The sequence below is a fragment of the Haliaeetus albicilla genome, chromosome 1 (assembly GCF_947461875.1).
Source record: "Haliaeetus albicilla chromosome 1, bHalAlb1.1, whole genome shotgun sequence".
NCBI lineage: Eukaryota > Metazoa > Chordata > Aves > Accipitriformes > Accipitridae > Haliaeetus > Haliaeetus albicilla.
Genome location: NC_091483.1, coordinates 81,226,703 through 81,250,674, shown reverse-complemented (window position 1 = coordinate 81,250,674; position 23,972 = coordinate 81,226,703). Strand labels below are relative to the sequence as shown.

General features: G+C 37.0%; 1 protein-coding gene across 2 annotated transcripts in view; it reads left to right on the top strand.

Annotated features, from left to right (window-relative positions):
• The first annotated feature begins 20 nt into the window (after nt 1-20).
• CTNNA2 (catenin alpha 2) overlaps nt 21-23,972 on the top strand; it is a 514,224-nt gene continuing 490,272 nt past the window's right edge. For both annotated transcript variants that reach the window (XM_069796531.1, XM_069796522.1), the window contains exon 1: nt 21-150. The gene's annotated coding sequence lies outside the window, so the exon portion shown is untranslated. The remainder of the gene's footprint in view (nt 151-23,972) is intronic.

Genomic DNA, 23,972 nt, shown 5'->3' with positions numbered 1-23,972 from the left:
CCGCCGGGGCCGGGCGCTGTGTGAGGGAGCCGCGCCGCACACCCAGCCCCGTCAGTAACCGGCGCTGCTGGGGAGGAGGAGGAGGAGGAGGAGGCGGAGGAGGCGGCGGCGGCGGCGAGAGGTTCTCCCACCCCCACCCACCGAGCTGAGGTGAGGCCAGGGCAAAGCATCCTCCTTTCTTCCCCTCATCCCTTCCTCCCTTTCATCCTTTCCCCCCCTCCTCCCCCAGCTCCTTCCTTTCATCCTTCTTTCCTTATCCTCCTTCCCCCTTGTCTCGCCTTCCCCTCATCCTTCCTTGCGCTTCCTGGTCCTCCTTTCCTTTCTTCTCTCCTTAGCCACCTTTCTCCACTCCTCCCCATCCCCCAGACTCCTTCTCCCCGTGCCCACATTTCGCACCCACCAGAAATAATGATCGTGCCTTCTTTTTCTTTCCCCCCCCCCCCCCTTTTTCTTTTTTTTAAATGCAATTTTAATTCTCGCCCAGTGAAAGAGGGAGAGGGAAAGAGGCAGAGTCGGTCACAGACAGAGATAATCCCCCCTCCTTTAAAGAATGGATTTGAATTAATGGTCATTTTGTGGTGTGTGTATTATGGGAAGAGGGGGATTATATTTAGGGAAGAAAAGAAAGGGTCAAAGGTGTGTTGTTCCACTTATTCATCTATTTACCTAGCATCACTTTGAGGTGAAACCCAGCTCCGTATTATTTTAAGCCTTTCTTTTAATTATCATTATTATTATTATTTTTTTAAATTATTCTCCTTTCTTCAGGCGTCAGAGGTTTCTTCCTCCCTTTTATCCATCCACCGTGCGTCTCCGTAATTTACAGTCGCTGCCGCCGCCGCTCTGATTGTCTCAGCCGGGAGCCGGCGGGGAAGGGGCTGGGGGAGCGGGGCTGTGCCGTGGGGAGGGGGCTGCGGGCGCCGGCGGAAAGCAGCTACCTCCATCCCTTCCCTCTAGGCCTCTGCCAGGGGCTGAGACCTTTCGAACCACCCGCTTCGTATCCCACCCGGAATCCAGCCTGAGAGGTGCTAGCTCCCGTCAAAGGATTTGCTCCGGTGGCAAACGAGCGAAAGTTCGAAACGCAGCTTTGTCTTCCCGTGGAGCGCGCTGGGGACGGCGACAGAGCTGCGTGGAGGTCGGCCGAAAGGCGACGGCCAAAGTGTCTCGGTTGCGTTGGCTTCTGGAGTGGAAGAAGTTTTGCTTAGACGTGGTGGTGGCGGTGGGGAGCGGCGTCGCAGGCGGCGAGACTTCCCTGGCTGCCTTGCCCGTTTGGGAGTTGGCGTTGTGGATGCGTGCGCTTAGGGGAGCGTCGGTGCGCCAAGGGTTCGGGAAAGTAACTTTTACATATTTACGGCGGGGTGTAGCGTGAGGAGTAGGTGGCACGCACCTGCTCCTCTCTAGGTTGGAGGGCTGAATGCCGTCCCTCGTGTTATCGCCGGTTGTCTGCGATGCCTGTTTTCTTTCTGAGGTGATGCTCCGTCAGTTGAAATGATCAGTTGGTGGTTGTATTTCTCTCTTCATCGGTTATGTAGTGGCAGGACGTTTATTTGACTGTTAGCATGCTTCAGACAATTTCAGCCTTTTTAAGCTTCTGTTTGCTGAATTAGAAGTTTGTTTATACTTCATCAGGATAGATATGTTTCAGAACCCCTGTTATTTTAGAAATCTCTAGATACCACAGCAGCCGATACTATAGCAGAACTCTATCAGCCTGAATAATACTAAAACACACGTTATACGTTATCTTGGCATGTATTCCCTAAGAAATGTTGATTCCGCTAGCTTGTCAAGATTGCAGCGAATGCTGTGTGTTTTGGAGTACAAGGTACAAGATAAGTAGCATAAATAGGGGTAGTCTTAAATGATGTTGCCGATGCGAACAACAGATCTTACTGGCTTTGTGCATATTACAATGCTGCTGGTTTTCCTTTTTACCTATAGTGTCTATGATTGATAATATGTATTGTGTCAGGTTTTTTATACTCCAGGTCAAACAGAATTCTTTCCAGAGGAGAAAAAGTACTGCCCTGAGGGATGAACTTTTGCACTCAATTGTGTAAATCATTGTTTACAGAAATACCACCTCAGCTGTGTACATGATAGCTGTAATTCCATTAATGGGCTCTGTGGATGACAAAAGCCTCAACAGGAAAGCTCCAGCGTCACTTGAGCCCTTACATGGAAATGCAACCCTAATTTATGCAGATTTCTGAAAGCTCTTTTAATATTAATGTTGAGCATGTATGGTTCTACTGAAATGCCTTTGAACCACTGAAAACCAAGAGTATTCATAGACTGAGACTTTAAAGCCAAAGGAAGCAGTTAGATCTTCTGCTCTGACCCCTTGTCTATTATAGTCAGTTGGATTTTATCCAGTTACTTTTGAGTGCAATAACTTGCGTTGGACTGAAACCTATTTTCCAGAAAAAAATGGAATTTTGATCAGAAGACAGTAAGAGGTGGAGAATCTGCTGTTTAAGTTAGTTGTCTTCAGCTTCCAGTCACTGGTTAGTGATGTGCCTTTCTCCACTATGCTGAAGAACTCTAAGTATTTTTTTTACCATGGAGGTATTTACCTGCTGTAACCTAGTATGCCCTCTCTTTCCTATTTGCAGAAGACAAGTGAACTAAAATTCTTTAAATTTGTCACTGCATGCATTTTCCTCACAACTCAGTTTCTGTGGCTTTTCTCCCAAATCCACTTTTTCAGCATATTTGTGAAAACATGAGCTGGAAACAGCATGCCAATGCCTTGTCTCAGGAGTGTTTTATGAGTTTAAGTATTACCTCTCTAGTGTTACTCTTCTGTTTATACATCACATGTACATATTTAACCTTCATCTGCAGCACTGCATTTTGATCTCCTTTTCACTGGGTACGCTCACTGTGGCAAACCCTTTGCAGGACTGTTTCTTTCCACAAGAGTTCATCATTCTGTAGGCTAGCATGTGTTTCTTGATTGTAGCTTTATAACTTTGTACCTGGCTTTTTTTAAGACTGTTTTGTTTCTAGCATAGGTTGAATATACCAAACACTCCTGGTCGCTTTTTGTAACCGATTTATCTCAGTTAGGTAGCATTCTATCAATTTATAACATGCAAATTTTGTTACGACTGATTGTGTAGACTTACATATAACTGAAAAGGTGTTTCGTGGTAGTGGCTTCACCTTTGGGGAGCTCCATGTTAATCTGAGTTACGTTGTGATGCTTTCTTTTCGAAAGCTGTTTTTTGCGTTTTAAGATGTCACTTAACCAGTTCTTCACCTGTTTAATTGGTGCTATTTTGTCATCAGGCTGTCATAGAATACTACACCAACTGCCATAGAAGTTTATATGTGCATATGGATATTTTTAGCAATTGGAAGTATCAATTGTGTCAAATAATAAAACCAGATTCATTTAGAGAAGATCAATTTTGATTAATTTTACTTCCTATTATTTGTTACATAGCTCTGATGTATCAGGTGTATCTCATATAATTTTTCTTAAATTATTGTTTTGCCCAGGACTGCCATCATTCTAACCTTCCTGTAGCTATCAACACTGTCTCACTAGCGCTTTTAGAGTACAGTTGTAACAGTGGTGTTCATTCAGACTCCTGAAATTTCCCTAGTATTTCAGAATGGCTAAAAATTCATGCCGGTGGGATAGATATCTCCTTGGACACTTCTGTGAGAACCCTATTCTATGGTGATCTTTGGTCCTGCTAACCAAAAATTATTGCAAAGTAATACTGTTTTAACTTTGTACTTGCAATGGACTGAAGAAGTAATTAATCATTCTCATGAGGTACCAGCAAATCATCCTACTTCTTTGCAAATGCAGAATTACTTATTGAATGTATCTGCCCTTTTGCACTATTAGTGTAGATCAGAGTCCCTGTTTAGTAGCACACCTGTGTGAGGGCTAAGATTTCTTTTGTTCCTACAAATCTGTGCCTCCCTCCTCTTTTTTTTTTTTGCTGTTGCCAAGAAATGTCTTCATCCTCACCTATCAATTTTTTACACTTACTGTTTCAAAAAGTATGGAATTTGTTATCCTTTAATACTTTTCTTCTTGTTATGTATGGCTTCTTACTTCTAATAGCAGTATTTATTGAAATCGGTTTTGTTGCCAAATTGTAGTAGTTATGACAATGCCTTCTAGGTATTACATGCTGTCTGAACACGCGAGTATGAGATTTATTTTTTTTCTGTGTACGATGGCAGAGCCATACAATTTATTACATTTCAGAGCAGAGTCGGCTTTTGCTTTTAATATAGCGTGTTTCAAGGCTTGGCTAAAGAAAGCTAAACTTTTTATTTATTTTCTCCATACTTTGTTCATAGGCAGTACAAAGCATAGAACATACTTTGGTTTTAGAAATAATACCAAATGGTAGTGGAAATATGAAGGGCAAGTATACAGAAATAAATAATGCAATATGTAGTTGGAAATGGGAAGGGCAGGCATACAGAAATAAAGAGTAACGACATTAATCTAATCGTAAATAGAGTAGCATACTTATGTCATAACTTGATTGGAGTTTTTGTGGCTCAGGTCTGTAGAAATTGTTTCCCTAAAGCTAATTTGAGGTAAGATGCAAGAAGAAGATATAAAAAGAACCGAATTGGAGGGGAAGATGAAAGTGACAAAAAGAAAGTTCTATTTTAGAGGCAAGCTAAGAGCTGCTTCTTGACTAAAATAAACTTGTTTGTTTCGTATAAACTTAACTTTTGTTAGGATAAACTTTCTTGAGGAATTAGATAAACAATGAAGTGTATCAGTTGACCAGCGAGAACTTTCCCAAGGCACAGCTTCCAACACAGCAGGCTTCTGCAGGACGCGGAAGTGGCTGAGACTCTAGTTCCTTTGTGGAGCTCCATTACTGATGGGTAAGGTCCTCCAGCTGTATCAACAACACTGTGAACCTGACTGTGATCAAACTGCTTCTAAGTCTAGCATGCCTTGAACACTGTTGGAAAATAATTGCATTAATATTTTAATATGAAAGAGACAAAAATGTTTAGGACTTCTGTAACGAGTAAGTTGAAGAGATGACAGCAAAGAACAGAAACCAGGTTTTGGCCCATTAAAAGAAGTCGTTAATAACTAAGTTATTCTTGTATTCCAGCTTCTTACAGTCTTATGGGAATTCATAATCTCAAAGAGTGATAACACTGTTGTATTGAGTCTTCAGCTGGGCAGGCTCAGCGCTCTGTGGATGTAAATGAATTTTGTCTCAGGTTTCTGGATAAAAGCTCTACATCTCAGTTTTCTAAATGGTTTCCTGAACATCATACCTGAGCCATTGAGAGAGTACCGAGAGTACCAAGATATCTGGTTCCAAACAGTGGTGGTATACAAGAAGGCATTCTTGAAAGTTTTCAAACAGTAGGATAGGTTGAAATCATATTTACATAATAAAACATCAGCTGCCCTAGGAAATGAACTTGTTGTGGGCATCACTTACCAGTACATTTAGCTGAAAATCAGGATTTTCATGTTATGGAAAATCCTCATCTTTGGGAATAGTGTTTTAGTTTGGGTTGTAACAAGGTGGTGAAGTTTAAAATTTCCCACAAAATCAAAATTATTTCCCCAAGTAGGAATATCGCCACCCCCCACAAGCCCTCGATATACATATTTTGTTTCGAATTTCATGTCCTGTCATCATACAAAACATTTTGAGTTTATGGGGACCAGGAGGAAAACTTTTCAATAGTTTTTCGTTGGATGTGTTGACAAAGCACCCCTTTCTTTGAAGTACTTTTACTCTGCTGAATCAGCATTTCTGACAGCAAGTTGTTGGTTTTTTTTTTTTTTTCCTGTGGAATATTTTTTGGCTAGCTACACTTTTCAGTCACATTACCCCTTGCATTAGTATTCTAGTATTGAGAACAGTAGAGAAACATTTTCAACATTGCTGCAGAGACTGCCCAAGTTTTCAGGCTTCTTAAATAATGAGAATTATTCGGTTAAGTGAAGATGAATCCTATAACAGTAAGAACATCTCACAGGGTTTTAATTTGAGAGGTAAGAAAAATAGTAGATTTTGGAGTTATGCAGAAGAATCTCTGAGTTTAGAATATTTAAAAGCTATTTTTATGGATATTCCAATCTGTTGTTATCACTGGTGTTATAATAATTATTATGTGACATTTCTTTCTCCTGTGTACTTGTCCTTTTCTTTGAAGCTATGTATTTTAAAAACAAGTATATGTTACATTATGCTTAAAGTAGACAAGAATATTAGAACAGAAGACAATTTGAATACAAGTGGAGCTTAAATTCTGAATATACTTTGCTAAGCAGAAAGTGGGAGTGGTTTTGGTCAGGCTAGGCTCCCCGTTGCCCAGGTGACTTCTGCAAATGGGACTTAAGCTTTTAAGTTACTTAAGGCTTCTTGTAAATGGATTAATCAGTTTGTCCTTTTCTACAACTAACCAACTTTAATTTTTAATACTCTATTATTTACTAACAAAAGGCACCCCTCTATATTCCATTGACTCTGTCTTTATGGAAATTCTCCAGTAAAGCCCATTCAGCACAGCGGGGACAGCTAAATCTCTCAGTTGTCCAAGCTTTACTTGTAAGAAATGGATCAATTAGAAATATTTTATTCCTTATATTTTAAATACAGAAACTGCGTCCATCCTGTGCAGAGCTGAGAAAACTGCTTTTATCAGTTCTCTAAAGTTTTCCAAACATCAAAAGAAATTCTGAAAACCCTCTTCTTAAAGATTTAACTTTCAGGTTAGTTTATGGAGTAAAATACTACTACAGAAGTTTAGTAAGTACTGGTTTTATTTCTATTGTAGTATCATAATGTTAGTAGCAGTAGTTGTGTCCTTTCCAAAGGAATTGTGTTAACAAACATGAATAAAACCTCTTGAGAAGTGGCATAACAATATTTGCAGTTTCATTTGCTCAGATAATCTTGAGACAGATATATTTATCTGATAAGATATTTTTTTGCTCCTTCACTGCCTCTGGAAAACATTTTGTTTTTCGCTCCTTGGTCTAGTGAGATGTCCTCTTTAGTGTTCTGTAACTTTGGAGTCAATTTACAGATTTTTGTAAATAAATAAATTAATGAATGTAAATAAATAGAGAATAATTAACTTAATGAATATAAATAAATAGACAATAGAGGTGACATCCTCTGTCATTAAATATTATCTTCCTTGAACATTTATTGAATGGTCTCTCTTTCTGATATAAAATATGATCAGCTGTGATAAGTTACCCATGGTTAATTCTTTGTGTGAGTTCATATCTCAGCTGTTGCATATCCCCCACTGGATGCAATATTGCATCTGTTAGCAAGATGGGGCTAATGCATGGAGGTTAAATTTGTTTATGGCCAGTGTTGTGTAATAGAACATCTGATTATTTTGTTAGATGAAAAAAGCATAATACATATTTCCTATTAAGATGACTAGATCTCATGCTTAAACTCCTGGAAGCTAAAGCTGCTGTTGCTTTAATAATGCCACCATATATATTGAGAAACTTTGAGCATAGAAGCCAATTTCTTTTTGTTTTTTCTTCATCTTTGGAAAAAAGCATATGATGAAAATGGTAATTTCAGTTTTTACCAAAATGGAAAAGGTTTTATAACTTTTTAAAATTGTGCCAGAATATTTCAGTAAAATAAATTGTATCATCTGTGCTTGATTTTGATTGAGAATTTATCAAAACTATTCATAAACAGTTATCCGATGGTTACAAATGTTGACTGTTTAGATAACAAAAGACTGTTCAGCCTTTCAAGGAAAGGAATAAAATGACAACTAAAATTTCAAGTGAGAAGCATCCAGAGCAGGAAGGGTGCATGTTTTAAGTAGCTCTTTTCTTCTTTTTTACAGATGATGATAAAAAAATACATTCATCTTTTAGGGCCAGCAGTGCTTGCACATAACCAAGCCTGACTTTAAACAATTGCCATTTATTTTTCCTGTTGTTGATTAAGATTAGACTATCACTCATCAGCATTGGCAGTTCTGTTTGAAATAATTTAGCAGGTTAAATCTGGAAGTAGGAGAACAGTTCTTCCGTTTGTAAAATGCAGGAACGCTGGTTAATTTAATTCTTGCAATTAAAATCTACAGGTGAATCTTTAAAATGAAGTTACAGAATTGCAAAGAAACAACTACCATTTCTCATGCGTTAGAAAGAAACAACTGCCATTTTTTACCGAGTTTTTTTTTTTGATCAGGGTCAAAGTGAGAGAGATTCATGTATTTTTATTGCAGCATATGTACTCGTTTCTAGTTCTTATACAAATAGTCTTGAGTGCTTACTATAATCAAGTCAGAAATGCAAATTCAGAATTACAGCTGCTTAGTCTAATTTTAAACATATCTATTATCTCTGTAATCTACATTTCCAGTGCTTAGATGCTACGCAGAAATACTTCTAAGAAAAATAAATTGTCAGGAAGTCCATGAATGAAGGAGGATGAGGCTGTGTAGGGATAGAATAGGAATAAATAGTTTCAAACAAATATTCTAGTTGGCTGGGAGCACTAGTCAGAGCCCTCAGCAGTATGCAAAACTGTCACTTGTACTTGGGTGGGCTGCCCATGCTTTCTGTAAAATTCAAGCCTATTTCATTCAGCTGACAAAATGTTTTGGACTTTTGGACTTGCTAAATACTGTTTCTGGGTCACATCTGATATCTAGCGAGAACAGGAACATTTGAAAAAAAAAAAAAGAGAGAAAAACTGTTGCTATCTTATGATATAATTTTACTTGCATGGCTTAGGGAAAATTCAGTGTATGGCTAAGGCAGCCAGCATACTGAATCCCTGGATGCTTTAATCTGCTCTTGCACACTAAAAAGTTTTTAGGTGACTTGCATCCTTGAACAAAGTTTTTTCTTTTATACTCAAATTCAAACCCTTGCATTCAGGCCTAAGCCCAGGGAATATTGGGTCAGTGCAGGTCGGAGTAATGAAACTGTACAGGTGCTTTCTAGATGCTAAAGAACAGTCAGGACACAAGTCCTGAGCAGGATTGTCTTCTACTCATGCTCCGTTTGTGTGAAAACCAGCATCAAACCTTATATAAATTTTATCATTCCCCTGCATGCTTTCCTCATCTTCTAAATAACTTAAGTGCATTTCCACAGCATTTTCTACAGCCTTACAAATACTTTTTGGCTTGCCTTGCTCTAATTCTGTATTTACTGCCAACAGTATTTTTTTCTTTACAAATTCAGCCTAAGAACCAGAAAACATATGGGGTATCTATGTTCGATATTTACCTTCAGTTGGCAGGGTAAGAAATAGCATTTCATTATTAATTTTTATAATATTTAATATATTTAATTATAATTTCTTTACTGCAATCAGAGAAACGATCACCTTGCTTCTTATGGACTCTTCTTGGAATACCAGCCAGAGGTATTTTATGGTCCCAGGTGATCTCAAACGCTGCAGCATAACCTAATTTACATGACAGAGTAATATGGAAGCATACATTTTGTGCAAACATAGCCAAAAAACCGTCAGAATTAATGTCTTGAAGTAGTTGAGAAAACTGAGTGACTATAGTAGCCATGGTGACTTTTTTTTTCTTTGCTTTAAGTAGAAGTATCACTGATTAGTAGTCTTTACGTGAGTCTTAAACTGGGTATCCATTCAGCAAACTACAAATTTGGTGGCAGCGAAAGAAAAATCAGATATGTGGACAGACCCCACACATGAAAAGCTGTGTGGCTTGGATGCAAAAAGAGGAGGCTTGCAAACACAATTATGTTGAGAGCTGTAATGATGACACACGTGTTTTTTTGAGGCTCCACACTCCATGTTCTTCTTGTTTGCTACTAGTTTCAGAACTGTTTTGGCTTGACAGGCGCTGAAGTTGTACCCTTTAGCTCAGATGCTGCAAGAGACTGACTTTGGACTGACAGATCCTTCGAAACTCAGTTGCATTCTAAGGGTGGAGTCAGCTTAATTTTATTTTAATTGTTTTATAGCTTTTGTGTTCACAAGAATGATATTGAGATGCACTGACAACATGAGTGTGTTCAGGTCTCCTGTCGGCTTAATGAGTTTATTTTTGCTGGGTGGTTGACAGTCAACCAAAAGAAACAAACAAACAAAAAATTACATAGCCCAAGAACAGCTTCTTGGCAGATTTTTCATAAAAAGATCAGTCAGGAGGAAGGGGAAACACTTTTTTTTTTAAATAAGTTTTCCATAATGATGTAAAAATTGGGATCTCTTATTTTTGCTCTCTCTGCACCATAAAAGTGTTGGAGATGGTGTGAGGTCCATTCTGTTGCCATGATATCCAGAAGAAAGGTTTCTTGTACCCTAAGGATGTTTCAGGACTTGTGGTGGCTAAAGCCTTTCCTGATCCACCCTTGGGAGCTAATTCACAATAATTAAGTATTTCTTGAAACAGAGCGTGAACGAGATAGACTCTGTAATGATAGGACATGGGTGGACCAGAGCAATTAGTATTTGGTTACACAAAAGGAACAGCTGCGAAGGAAGGACTAAAAGCCACACTCCCCAAGGAAATAAGATGTTGGAGTTTAAATGCTTTAGGTGTACTTGAATTTAGTGGTGTGATTTGGGCAGTTTGAACCTGGATCTTCAAGATTTTGAGTGACCTTGTCTGCTCAGGTCTTGGCTATGCTGGTTTGGATGTTTCTCTTTTATTACTGTTCTTCATTAAAAGTTTTTTTCATTGGGATGAAACCACGAAAACGTAAGTGAGGAAAGAATTTTGAAGTCACTCTTTTAAAAATGTATTTTTAATCATTTCCACCTAGCTCTAATTAGAAATTACTAAAAAAATGCTTAGAATTGAAGTAACTTCTTGTCCATTATAGCTAGGGCGTAGGAAATACAAAGTGTAGCTGCTGTGGGAAAGGTATGTTGCAGGAAGACTTTCATCAGCTTCAAACACTTAGAGCTCCTTTAAATAAGAGGGAAATATGTAAATAGAGAAAACATACTGTGTCTTGAATAGATGAACTTCCTTTATGCATTAAAAACAAAAAAAAGAGCACCCATATAGAACCTTAGCTCTGGTGTTCATGTAATACCCCTTTTGTAGTAAATTAGGTGCCTCAAATCTGAAATATGTTTCTCCAATCTCAAGAAATGTGCAAAACATGAGAGAGACTTCACAATGACCAAGTAGAAAGATTTATTTTACCAGGGGCCTCTTCAGTATTGCAGATGGGTTACTGGGTGTCTTAGCTAAGGGACTAGTTTGGGTATTCAGATTATGCAAGATCAAATCCTTGATCCTTTAAAAGTAATTACAGAATTTCCATTAATGTTGCAAGGTTCTTACCCAATACTACTGGAGCTGGCTCTGCCTTTGGGTGTAGACTGTGTCTAGATCTTCTAAGTGTAGCAGGAGCCAGTTCTGTGTGGTATTACAATGATACATAAATTACTTAAATCTCTGGAAAATTTAAATGCTTATCTGAGTTACCTTATAGAGCTGTTGTGAGTACTAATTGTATCTGTTACATGCTTTAGAAGGCAAATGATTTATGCGAGTGGGATTTTTTTTTTTTAACAGGTTAAAAAAAACCCAAACCAAAAACCAGTAAGTGTGCAGTACATCATCACTTCTTTGCATCCGATTTCTCAGCTGCTGAAAATATGCAATACACACTGCTCAAACTTTTATTTTAATGAGCTATTTTTTGTTCCTGTTTTGATCTAAAGATAGCTTTTCCTCTGAAGTGAGAAACTTGTTCTGTCATGTTGGGCCAGCTGAACAAAACATTACAGATGGACTCAGTTATCTAAGCACGAGCTTGTAACACACCGTTTTAGACACCTTACAGTATTCAGCTTGCTCTTCAGTTAGGTCATGGGTCTCATGCAGGTCCTCTATCATATCTGTTGCTGCTGTCTTGCTTCTGTACAAGGTCCTGGGTTAAGCTCATCTCGGTGATGAAAAAAAGAAACACAAACATATCAGAGCATTGAGTTACTTGATGAGTTTCATTATATTTCTCTCAAATGGTGTTAACATTGGTGGAAGAGTGCCATGGGAGGAACCACAATTCTTGGTTAGTCTTTAGTGTGGCAAGGTACATTAAATAATTATGAAATTTGGTGAGGGTACTGACATTTAAGAGATCCCTCAAATAAGTGGAAATAGGGAGAATTATGAATGTTGTCTTAAAATTGTGTGTATTATAGGTGTCTGTATCTCACATGCAGAATATCCTGTATGAAGGATCTAAATTTGTTGTTGGTCTGTGTTTTAAATATAGAGAGTACTATGGAAAAATCTTACAAAGTGAGGAGCAAGATATGTCAAGGATGGTGATCGTAGTCAATATGTTAGAAAGGTTTCATTGTTTGTTTCTCCAAGGAAATTTTGGTGTCTGAGGAACAACTATTGCACTTTCATTTTTGGTTCCCACTAAATAAAATAGATCAATTTGATGAAGGTTTGTAATCACTTAAATTTCTTCTGTCACAATAGTGATACTACCATGTGCAGTCCTTGCACATGTTTCATCATCACTAAAGAAAGTGTTGGGTTTTAGCCATATTTATCAAGGTCTTCTCATTTGAAAGTGCAAAACAAAACAAAAAAACCTACCACATTTTACTTCTGTTAAATAAAGTATTTGTCTATTGTCAATCCTAAACTTCAGTCCAAACTTCAGTCCAAAAAGTATAAATCTATATAGTTCTCACTAATTTAATGAAAATTATGTGTTGGTAATATTTTTAAAGTTAAAATTGCATTTTGCAGAATACTGTGGAAAAGATGAAAATTAGACAGCCTTATTTTTTATTATAATAAATTATTTATGCGTTGGGTAATTTCTGGATATCTTATGTGTTAATGTAATGAATAGTTCCACTGCTGAACTATTTCATGCTAAGTTATGTTCTTAAGCTAAAGGAAAACAACAGTTTTTAAGAGCTGTATTTGTGTGAAAACTGTTAGCAAATGCTTATCATTGTAGTGAGGCTTCAGTAAAGTGTAAATTATTATTCCTTGAGTTATATTTCAAGACAACTGAATGTAAGGAGATGCTTTTTTGCTACACACTTGCTCAGAGTTGCTACAGTCCAATATTTGCTGTCGTATTGCTCTTTTTGTTACTGTTTTTTTGTGGTGAAGGCTTGTGATTTCATTAACATTTATTTTAAAACCTGAAAAACCTGACAAAGGGCTAACTAGAAAATAATTCTGTTTTCCGTGTAGATAAGCACAGAAATACATGAATAAAAATCAGGTTGGCCTCTCCTCCACGCTTCAGAAGTCTCCTGTGTGGCTTTATGAACCTTTGGGAAATGGGCCACGTTATCTTCAATTTTGTAAATAATTAACAGTCTCTGTATGATTATTTTTATCAAAAGTATATTTCTAGATTAATTTGCAGATAATAATAGTTGTAGTTCTTGAGAGGCTTTTCTGTTTTTGCTGTTTTTGTTTATATTTCTGGCATAGGAGAGTAGGATCTTGCCCATTAGCCACCTTCCTTCTGCGGGAAGCCATGCATTGAATGAGGGAGTTAAACAATTTTCACAGACTTTGAACTTGTGTCACATTGTGATAACCCTTGAAACCCAAACATGTATCCTATATGTTAACTCCACCTATAGTTTCCACAAACCGTCTTAAGAGAGCTTCTTTGTCACTCGCAGCATCAGAACACAGGGTTGTGTTTGTCCTTTGAATTAAGCAACAGTGATTAAATTACACATGCTTTCGTGATCCTTATTTTTCCTGCCTAAAGAATGGTATGGTGACCTTGTGTTGACACTATAGAGAATGTGTGCTTTGTTAACTGCATTCGAAATCTGCCCCTGAAGTTTAAACCAGAGGCACTTGTTCTAAAACACCAGCTTTGTTTTTTGGGGTTATCACTATCACATCTGGACCTTCGCTACCTTAGGTGCCATGTGGTAGTACTTATTCTCCTTCCTTGTATTTATTTGACGTTATTTGCTTAATGTAAGAAAACAAGCCTGTACTACGTTTATTTTTAAGAGAAAAAAATGACTTTCTCTGGAATGATGACAATGAGCTGTTTATTACCACAAGCTGTGCATTTTATTTTCTCTTAGTTAGAAAGCAGTGATTTGTCTGAATTTTTGGAGTGGTTTTTAAGTGAATAATGATATAAGAGCATTCTTACTTGAGGCTTCTTATAAATGTAGTTATTTATATGAGGAGAAACTGTTCAAGCGTGGATTATTTATGCAGGGGAGAAAACTGGCTCTGGATTGATATAATTTTTCTTTCCCATCTTCTCTGAACTAATTTGTTTTTCTCTGTGCAGCGAGCTCTGCATATGCTTGCAACTTTGTTTTAGACACTTAGGAGCTCCTTGTACCATTTCTCATAATAAAATGATCCAATTCAAACCTTACCTTCTGTTCTTCAAGGCAAACTTTGTTCCCTCATGGCTTCAAAGAAGTGTTATGGCCTTTCCCCTTTCATTTTTAGCAGACCTGGTTTTATCATACATTTAAAAAATAGAACTGAGATTTTTTTTTCTTGGTCTAGTGGTATTTGCATGTTCTTTTCTTAATTTTTGTATTTTTTTTTCCTCTGCAACAATTGAGAGATGGATGAGAAGACTAGCTGCATTTTTGCCCCCCCTCTTTTGATTTCGCTTTTGATGCCAGTCCTGTCCTAAGACAGTCCAGTCTATGCCTGGAGCCTGGGCTCAACTCCATGAGTGAACTGTGATGTGAATCCACCCTGTTTAGCCACCGGATTGTTTCAAAGTTGGTAATTCTGCCTAAAGCATTGTTCATTATTGACAATAAACATAAAGAGAAGATGTAGAGGATTTTATATCAATAAAGATCTTTCCTACCTAGAGCCAAGAATGACCTAAGTTTTTTTTTTTTTTTTTTTAGATACACCAGCAGGATCTGTCTGTAAACAGTTTCTAAGCAACAGCTGCCTGTCCTCTAGAAAGAATGTCACTTTTTATCCATGACTCCTGGGTTTTATAGCCTTTCTGCCCAAATCAGCACCCTAGATTAGGGGGAGGTTGGAGCAGTCTTGTCAGCAATGATAGTTCTTCTTTTTTCTAGTAGCAACCACCTACGGTGTGTTTGAAATTAAATCGCTGTCTCCTTTATTGTTGGTTTCTCAACAGCTTTGCTGTCACAGTCCAGCACTGTGAATTATTTCCATGCAGTTTCATAAACATTCTGTAATGATCAAAGAATGTGTATTTCTGCTTCCATTTAAATCCAAGAGGTGACAAACCAGAAACAGCTAATTCTTTTTTTTTTCTTTTTTTTTCTTTTTTTTTAATGCTTACATGGTTTGAGCTGATTTTAAGGCAAAACCTGAGTTTTCCCCACAGCATAGCAGGTGTCTTTCTTCATCAAGAGTTGTGTGGCATCTGTCTCAAAGACTGGGGTAATTCAGAGGCAAAGGAAACGAGAGCCCTTTGTGATCAGATTTTTATTACCTGGGAGCCTGCAGCTCAAGTGACCAGTTTTCTGAGACTTGCCTGCATTAAGCACTGTTGAATAATTTGCATCTAGAGGTCAAGCAGTAACAACTACCCAAGAAAGAGAGCTAACCTTTTCCGTGGTAATATAGTGGTAAATAGGAAAAAAAGGAAAGAGAGACTAATCTCACTGGACATTGTAAGCTCTTGTAATCAATTTTAAACAGATGTTCCTTGAAAACAGCAATCATTTTCTTTTAGCCAAGGATCCATATAAGATGAAGTATAGAAAAACAATTTTTAGAGGGGTTTTTGGTTTGGTTTACTACCAAAATCTTTTAAAAGAATGTTAAGCTTGGGGCTGTGGAGATCAAGTAATTGGTTCAGGCTATTAGAACTGTCTATATTGCAGCTGAGCTACCATGTCTTGCCTTAGCTGAGACTGCTTTTGAGATGGGGAAACACAGATCTTGTGGAAAATAGGTTAAGAGGTGAGAAAGAGTCAGCTGGAATCTGTCCCCCATTATATTCCAAGTAGCTCTAGAAAGCAGCCTTCAAGAAAATATGGTGGAGGTTACTTACAGAAAAAGCTTGAATTTTAACATACTAATTCCATGCTCCCATTTATGAGTTGTTTTTGCCAATTCTTTGAGACAGCGGAAGTAAACTTTCAGTTCATTGAAGATTTGGGAGGAACAAGAGTAGCCCCACGAGTTAGCATGGGATGGTAGGACCTCCGTAAGTGTATTGTTCGTTTTACTTATTTATTTTCAATTTGCTCTCTCTTATCTGCTACTGTTAGAGTTAAATAGTATTTCAGTCTGAAAAATGGTCTTACTGCTTTTACTAACAGTGCCTAAAGAGAAGGTCTGTGGATGTTGGAATCAGTTAGATTTGAGTAATAGTTATGATCGATAACATAGGCTGTAGCCTATGGCCTGTTTTAAGGGAATTGTAGAGTTTATTTCTTCCGCAGAAGAGGTAAAATCATAGGTCTTTGTCTGAGTGCTTTTGAGAAAAACAGAAATCTCTTGTATATGTTTCCTCTGTTACTACGAGAAGTTGTCTTGTTTCTTACAACTGTCTTTATTTCCTTTGTTTGATTTGAAATCAGACATTTCTGCTATGTACAGAATGGGGAGTAAAAAAGTAATTGAGGCATTTTTCTGGCTTGCATTAAGAAATAAAAATGAGTAGAAGGAATTCTGACTTATGAAAGAGAGGTTAGCTGCTATTATGTGCAACTGGGAAACGCAACAAGAAAGGCAGTTTAAAATACCTGTATGTTTAAAAAGCTAATATTAAAGTAAAAAAAAGTTGAGTAAGAAGACATATGAAACATGAGCTTTTGAAGAACTTTCTATGAAAAGGGCAATAAAACTAAGATTTGTGACATTCTTACTTTTTAGGGGCTGCTAGGGTGGCTTCCTATCAAATAACATAAAAATAGACTGCGATGAAAGACTGAGAGTAAATTCTCTTTTTTACTGTTCTCAGCATTCTCTCCTTCTCCATTACATTTTGGCCAAGAGTAGTGTATTGTTAGAAAATTCAGACTAAAACTAAGCTTTTGTGGCTTCCTTTATTTCTGTTCATTTCTTACATAAAAGAAATGGTATTCTCAGTCAATCACTATCAATAATTGGTTGATATTTCCTTCTAGATTTGGGCTAAACTTACTTGATAATTTCTCTTTCATATAGTAATAATTTCTCATTATTATTTCTCTATTATTCCGCAAGACATGGATAAATCCGAATGAAAGTGTTTGTTACTAAATATTATCCTGTATACTAAATATTCTTTTCTGTACAAGTAGAATTCTTCCATCTTTTGCAAGCTCTTGGTTTATTAAAACCCCCTTGCTTTTCATAAGCAAACTACTGTAGCTCTGTTTCCTGCATATATTAGGAAAATGTTTGAAGACTGAAGGGAGTGACCATGCAGTGAGTCATCTTCTGTTGAGAATAAAACCTGATACATTTGTGAATGAAATCTGGCTTTGTGAAGTAGAGCATGTAGTTCGTTATTATTGTGTTTTGGGGGATTTTTTTTTTTTTTTTTGGTATATTTTTGCTTTTAACAGATGTGCAAATTAGGAAAGTTTTAATTAGAGTTGGGAAGTCATGTCTTACACATTTATAAATCTGCAAATATTGGGATGAATTGGGTTTAGTAGAACTTTTCTATGACTAGGAATATCTGCCTGAGGTGTTTGGAATAATTTCTGGAGGTGCCTCCATAGACACTCTTTAAGGAACTCTGATTCCTAAACACAAACAGCAGGATGCCTAAAAAGTTTGAAAGTGAACTGAACGCCAAAAGCTTGATGAAGCTCCTTGACTATTAAGTAGCTTGTGTTAGAACAAGTAGAGGATTTTAGCAGAAATGTGAATTGATCTGATCACGTACATGAAATGCCAAAGTCTGCATAAGTCTAACTCAGAAAATATTATACATGGTGATTACAGGCAAAGTTAGTAACAAAACCTGGTATTCTTTCTGTAACGGTAGTTGAAAATGAAGAGGATATGTATGGGTTGATTCATCCCTGGTTATTCCATTCTAGCCTGTAAGAACTAGCTGTTTTTGGAGTTCCTGAGTCTCAGGGTAGCAACTGGACAATAGTTTTTAATTGAGGACAGATGTGTTATTGTTTCATAACTTCTCTTGTTAATATTTGCCTCCTCTCTGAAACATTCTGCTGCAACTGGTTCCACAAATCTGAGGGAAGAAGTACTGCCTATTTGACGATAGAAACCTGATGACTGAAGAATTTGAGCTGCATTTAAGTTCTTGTATCATGGATAGTAATGTGAGTTCTATTCATCTCCATGCTGTCCGTCGTCACATTATTTTAATCATATTTCTTCTCTGTGATTTATATTGAAAATTGAAGATTGAAGTGTGTTTAGACTCTTTTCCTGTGGAAAACTTTCAATGCCTCTCATCATGGAGACTTTATAGATACATGTTCTAGTTCTAGCAGACCTTTCTGCAGGTGGAAGGGCACATGGCATTAAAGATGTAGATGTGTAATAGATTTATACAAGTCATGTTGAAGTATTCCCCCCCCACGTCCTCTTTCCATTTCCTGAACAAAACCAAATCTGTGCAGAACTGCTGGTTTTGAAAGGGCTTCCAACTGTGACTCCAGGATCAGTTTCTAACTCCAAGCCAATCATTTTACATGTAAAGTAGGGTTGCTTTTCCCTATGTTTTCCCCATGTTGTTCCTCATATTTTGCAGTGATGAAAATGCACTTTCATCTGCCATCTTTGCCCCTCGCCACTGAGCTTGATAAGATCTGCAGTTTTGTGTGGTGAGATTTATACAGGAGTATTCTGCTTTTATTTTTGCTTTTTTTTTTTTTTAAATTTTATTTGTCATTAGCAAATAGTCACTTCACTCTTCGCCTCCTTTTTTCCAAGTGGTGCCAGGAGTTCAGTCTGTGGACTAGTGATACTATACAAGTTATATAGGGAAGATGTGAGGTTGTGCTTTACCTTCCAGTTAGATAAACAAGTTAACTATTTTAATAGGCAATATAATTATATTGTTATGGACTTAAGTTCTGCAATGAAATAGGAAAAGCTCATCGACGATGAGGCAGAAGTTGTCTGTCTGAAGACAGCTTTCCTGAGCTGTAGTCAGGGATCACAGAAGAGGAAGACTCTTGCTTTTGAATGAGCATAGGACTAAAACCATTACTATTGAAAACATATGAAACAATCATACACATTTTGGTTCAAAGCCTTGTAGGAAGCGGGGAAAAAAAAGCCAAATTCACTATGGTAGTGTTTGATTCCAAAAGGAACTACACATACAGGGAGACATGCTTAAAAGGCAGTTAAAAAGAATACTAAAGCATACTAATTTCCTGGGGGTTATTGTTCTTAAGAAATTTCAAGGCAGTAAGGAAAAAAAATAATGTTCATTAAAATAGAAAATGAAGAAAAGACAATGAGGAATCAGGACAGTAGAGAAAGCTATTTTTAGATAAGTAAATATTTTTGTAAAAGGTATCATAATGTGCAAGTATTCAATGCCCAAAATATTGTAAGGGAGGCCAAAAATAATTCTGCAAAAATGTTCAAGATGTGAAAACCAATTATGAATCTTTTTCAAATCCTTTGGAAGCAAGAAGTGTTCCAGCGAGTTGGCAGCCATTAGACAAGTGAGGTACAAAAGGTAGAGTGAAAGACCACGAGGCACAGCAGAAAAGCCAGGGAGATTCTGTGCATCCTTGTTAACTGTGAAACAGCTTATGAAGGATTTTCATAGAGTAGCTTACAGGAAAGGTGTCTGAGACTGAAGTGTTAATTAAAGGTGTTTTAGAGGAAATAGGTACAATGAATAGTATCAGGTGACTAAAGTGGAATTTTTTTTTTTAGATCACCACGTATTCATTTTTTAATGATTGGTCTCACACTTGCTGCTCTCTGTGTCTAAGATACGATGGCTGGCTTAAGTGCTAGGTTTCATTCCACAGTAAGCATTGATTAGTTTTGTCTTTTGTAATTCCTGGATTGACATTATCTGATTGTTACCAATTTTTATTAACACTTAATGTATTATCTTGTTTGAAAAGGTATGTAAGGTGACAGGTGTTTTTTTTTTTTTTAAAATCACTTCACTTTCCATTATAATCCTATATGAAAACTATTTGTATTCCATTGACGTGCCTGTAGTAGTTTAGGTGACCTGAAACATTTTGTTGCCGTTTTTAAGTTTATCTGGGTTCCTTTGTTCTCCTAATCTTCACAGAGATTATTTTTTCAGACACACTGATCAAAGATTCACTATCAAGATGGAAACTGTGTATGAAAAGAAAAGTTCTTCTGTGGAAAAATTAATCTGACGTTAGCTAAATTGCTTTTTTTGAAGAACTAGCACTTCATTGTCATCTGTTTACTTCTTGCATTTCCATTAGCCTGCAAATACTAGTCATTTGTTAATTAATCCAGTCAGAATTTGCAGGCTTTTATGTATTTATGCAAGAACTTACTTCATGTTTTAATGTTGGTACAGAAGAAAATGCATTTTCTTTCTGTCTTTCTTTCTGTCTTTGTCTTTCTTTCTGACTTTCTCCTCAACTTAAGGGATTTTCAGTTCCAGTAAGAGTAATCTTGTAGTTCGACTGGAAAGGTGTTTTGAAGACTGAAAAAGAAATGGGTTAGATATGTTGGTTTTCTCTGTGGTCAGGGCACAAAGTGATGGTAATTGCTTGGACAGGTTACAAACAATTCAAAATACAACCCTACAGTCACTTTTTGTCCTTGATTTGAAGGCATAGAAAATACTTATTGCTGTTAAATATCTATATATCTCTATACATTCTTTTTTCTGAGTTGATAATATTCCCTTCTGTATTGCTCCTCCAGGTTCTTCTCAGAGCCATTAGTGATTAAAGCAGTTTCTTTTTGAGAATAGCACCATAGCATCAGTGAAAAAATACTTTTAATTCTTTAAAATGTCCTTGCACGGAACCTCATGTAATAAAGTTTGAATTTTTTTATGTTTGAAATTCCAATTTTTTTTTATTTTTAATTTTTTTTAATTTTTGTATTAATTTCGAAATGGCTACTTACAGAACTTGGTAGTGCAGAACTGAAAGCATCTCAGATTTAAGTAATCTGACCATATGGATATGGCTGTTACTTTTCCAGATGAATGAATTGTGAGGATTCAAATATCTGACATATGTAAGTTAAGTATCTGACAATGTATCTCTCTCACTGGAGCTGTACAGTCTGTATCCATGTGTGTTTATATATATCTGCTGGTTCAAAAAGTACAGTTGTGGAGTGATGGATGTTTTAAGGATCAAGCACTGTTCTTCAGACCTCTTTATGTAATGGATATAGAAAGATCCCATATTTAAATGCTACTTATTTTCTGGCATATGGATTTTTCTGAATTTTCAATAAGGTCAGCCATTTTTTTCTTCCTCTGTGGAGTTAGGACAAAACCAAGTAAGCTGAGTAACTTTTGTATATTTGTCTGATACCTCTTTGCTCTGTCCTTCTCAAGAGCAGAGATTTCTATCTGCAAAGCCAAGTATATTCTCTTTACCATTTCATAGTATGCTTTTACAAGACAAGTGCTGTCCTGCTTCTGGGACAAATGGATGCAATCAAGGCAGTTTCTAATCCGTGATGATTGCAGATTTCTTTGAAGTCAATGGGTGTCTTGAGCATCCTCTTATAGGCTCAGTAGAGGGGATGTTTGAACAGCTTTCTAAGTGTAGCAGACTTCCCACCAACTCCTACGAAGTTGCTGTACTTTTCTCATCTGTTTAAAATTCATGTGCTTCTGGCTTCTTAAGATTGCTTTTTCTCTTCTCTCTCTGTGTTCGTGATTCTTTCACCTTCAGTCAATAATAGGAAATCCTGTGCGAATTGAAAAGCCTGTAGTACCCAGATGTCAGCTGGCATTCACTATGCTACAGTGTTCCTTCAAGTCAGTTGTTTTCAAAGGAGAAGAAAATTGTTCATTATAAATATATTTAATAAAATCACACCGCTCATTGAGTTTTTGCTGGTTTGCCTGGGGGTGTGAATAAAAACATGATCAACTTAAACATGGCATCACTTTTTTCAGTATTACTGTAAAAAGCATATTAAGCTTTCATTACAGTCCTTCCATTTTCAGGGTTTTATATCACCTACTAATTTACTCATTATAGGAATGTTACATGAAAGGTCCATGTTGAACCAATCAAATTTTATTTGCAGAAAAATGCTCTCCAAACAGCCTTTCCACCTGTTCAGGAAGACATGCAGTTTGCAAAAATTGTACTAAAAAAATCCAGACCCTTTTGTTCAGAGAGAAGGAAATGTCAGATTAGGGTTCTCTGTATGATGAGAAAAAATTAGTTTAGCTTATGGACTAAAAAATATTTTTTCGGTAATTATTTTTCTTTTAATTCTATTCATATGCTCAAAGTTCAGTATATAGTGATGTACATATATTTCTTGAGGTTTTTTTTTAAATTCAATCTAAGTTAAATAATAACATCTATTTAGTAATCCCTGAAAAGATTATTTTTCTCTATTTTTCATTATTCTCCATTTATTTATTTTGCTTCCTGTATCTGCATCCATATAGCAAGAACCTGATCCATAATGCATAACATCACGTCAGTGCTTCCAGATTTAATTCCTTTTTTAAAAAATGAGGGAGGGGGGAAAGCAAGAGATACTCACCTTGTAGTTGTCATACACACACGGGTAGTGATGTTGTTTATGATTCCTTGAGAGAGGAGGCTGGTTTTATATATTTTAGTACCTTTGGTTTTGAGTTTTGGACAAAGATCCCATTCTGGTTTTGCTAAATGCTATAATACCCGGCAAAGCCAGACTCAGTCGCTCTGTTCAGAATGAAAGACATCAGCTGGATTTAGACAGACAGAGTGCAAACACAGACTGAGTTAGAATTGATCGGCAAGGTAAGGCTTGGTGACAGCAACCCAACCCAACCCAACTGCCATTGAGTTTCTTTACGTGGTGTAGCCAAGAACAGTATGGGGAGGGGATTGAAAGAAAGCAGTGAGGAGACAGACCTTTGGAAGAGTTTCCTTGCAGGTGTCAAGTGCAGCTTTTGAGAAGGTTGAAAGTCACCTGTTAAACAATTTAGTCAGCTGCGTTATGGGATGTTTATAGCTGAAGTCAACTTCCTGTTGCAGAAGGCTTATTTTCGGCAGTTCTTCAGTTCCATGGCTAACTTAAGCAGCTGCTGTTGATGATTCTCGTTCTGCGCCACCTCCTGAGCTATACTGTAATATTTGTGCACAGCTGATCTGTGCTGAATTAACTCTCTTTTTAAAAAATGCCTATTTTAAACCTGGATTTCTTTCTTGGTTTCATCTGGTTCATTATACACCTGAACAAGTACTTGTACGAGCAGAACTGAGAGCAGAGCACGGCGATAGGAAGAAGTGGTGCGGAGTAGGTGGACACTGCTGAAACCATCACTGCTGCGGAAGGAAAGCCTCATTAAACTGCAGGCCAGTAGGTGTCTGTAGTAAAGTTTTGAAAAACTTTAAAAGTGAAGGTGAACAATATGATGCAGAAAGGTGATTTATTTCATGGAAGAAGTTTGAGAAAGCACTGGCTTTACAAAAAACTAAAGTATCTTTGTAACAGTTTCCTGAGTGCATATGATGGAATAAGATTTCCATTAACAGAAAGTGAGATGCAGGATGGTAATATCAAGAAGAGGAGGGGAGGAAGTTTAGCTTCAGGTATATGGATGAATTGGAATGTCATAAGAGTGTAAAATCTGGAAGATTAGGTGTAGCTTGGATAGGATGACATAAAAGGAAATCCAAAAATAGTACCTATGTAACAGGACAGAGAGATAGTAATTTCATTTTTGACTGTGGATATGATTATCCAGACACAAGGTATAGAAGCCACATGACTTTCTTCTATACCTCTCTAGTGTCTTGATAACTGCTCTAAAACCTGAATATCAGGACTGAATGCAGTATGGCCTTTCTGTTGCTTTCCATATGACCTTTAAAACCTTTTAGTCATTCCTTTTCACGCTATTCCCACTCTATTCA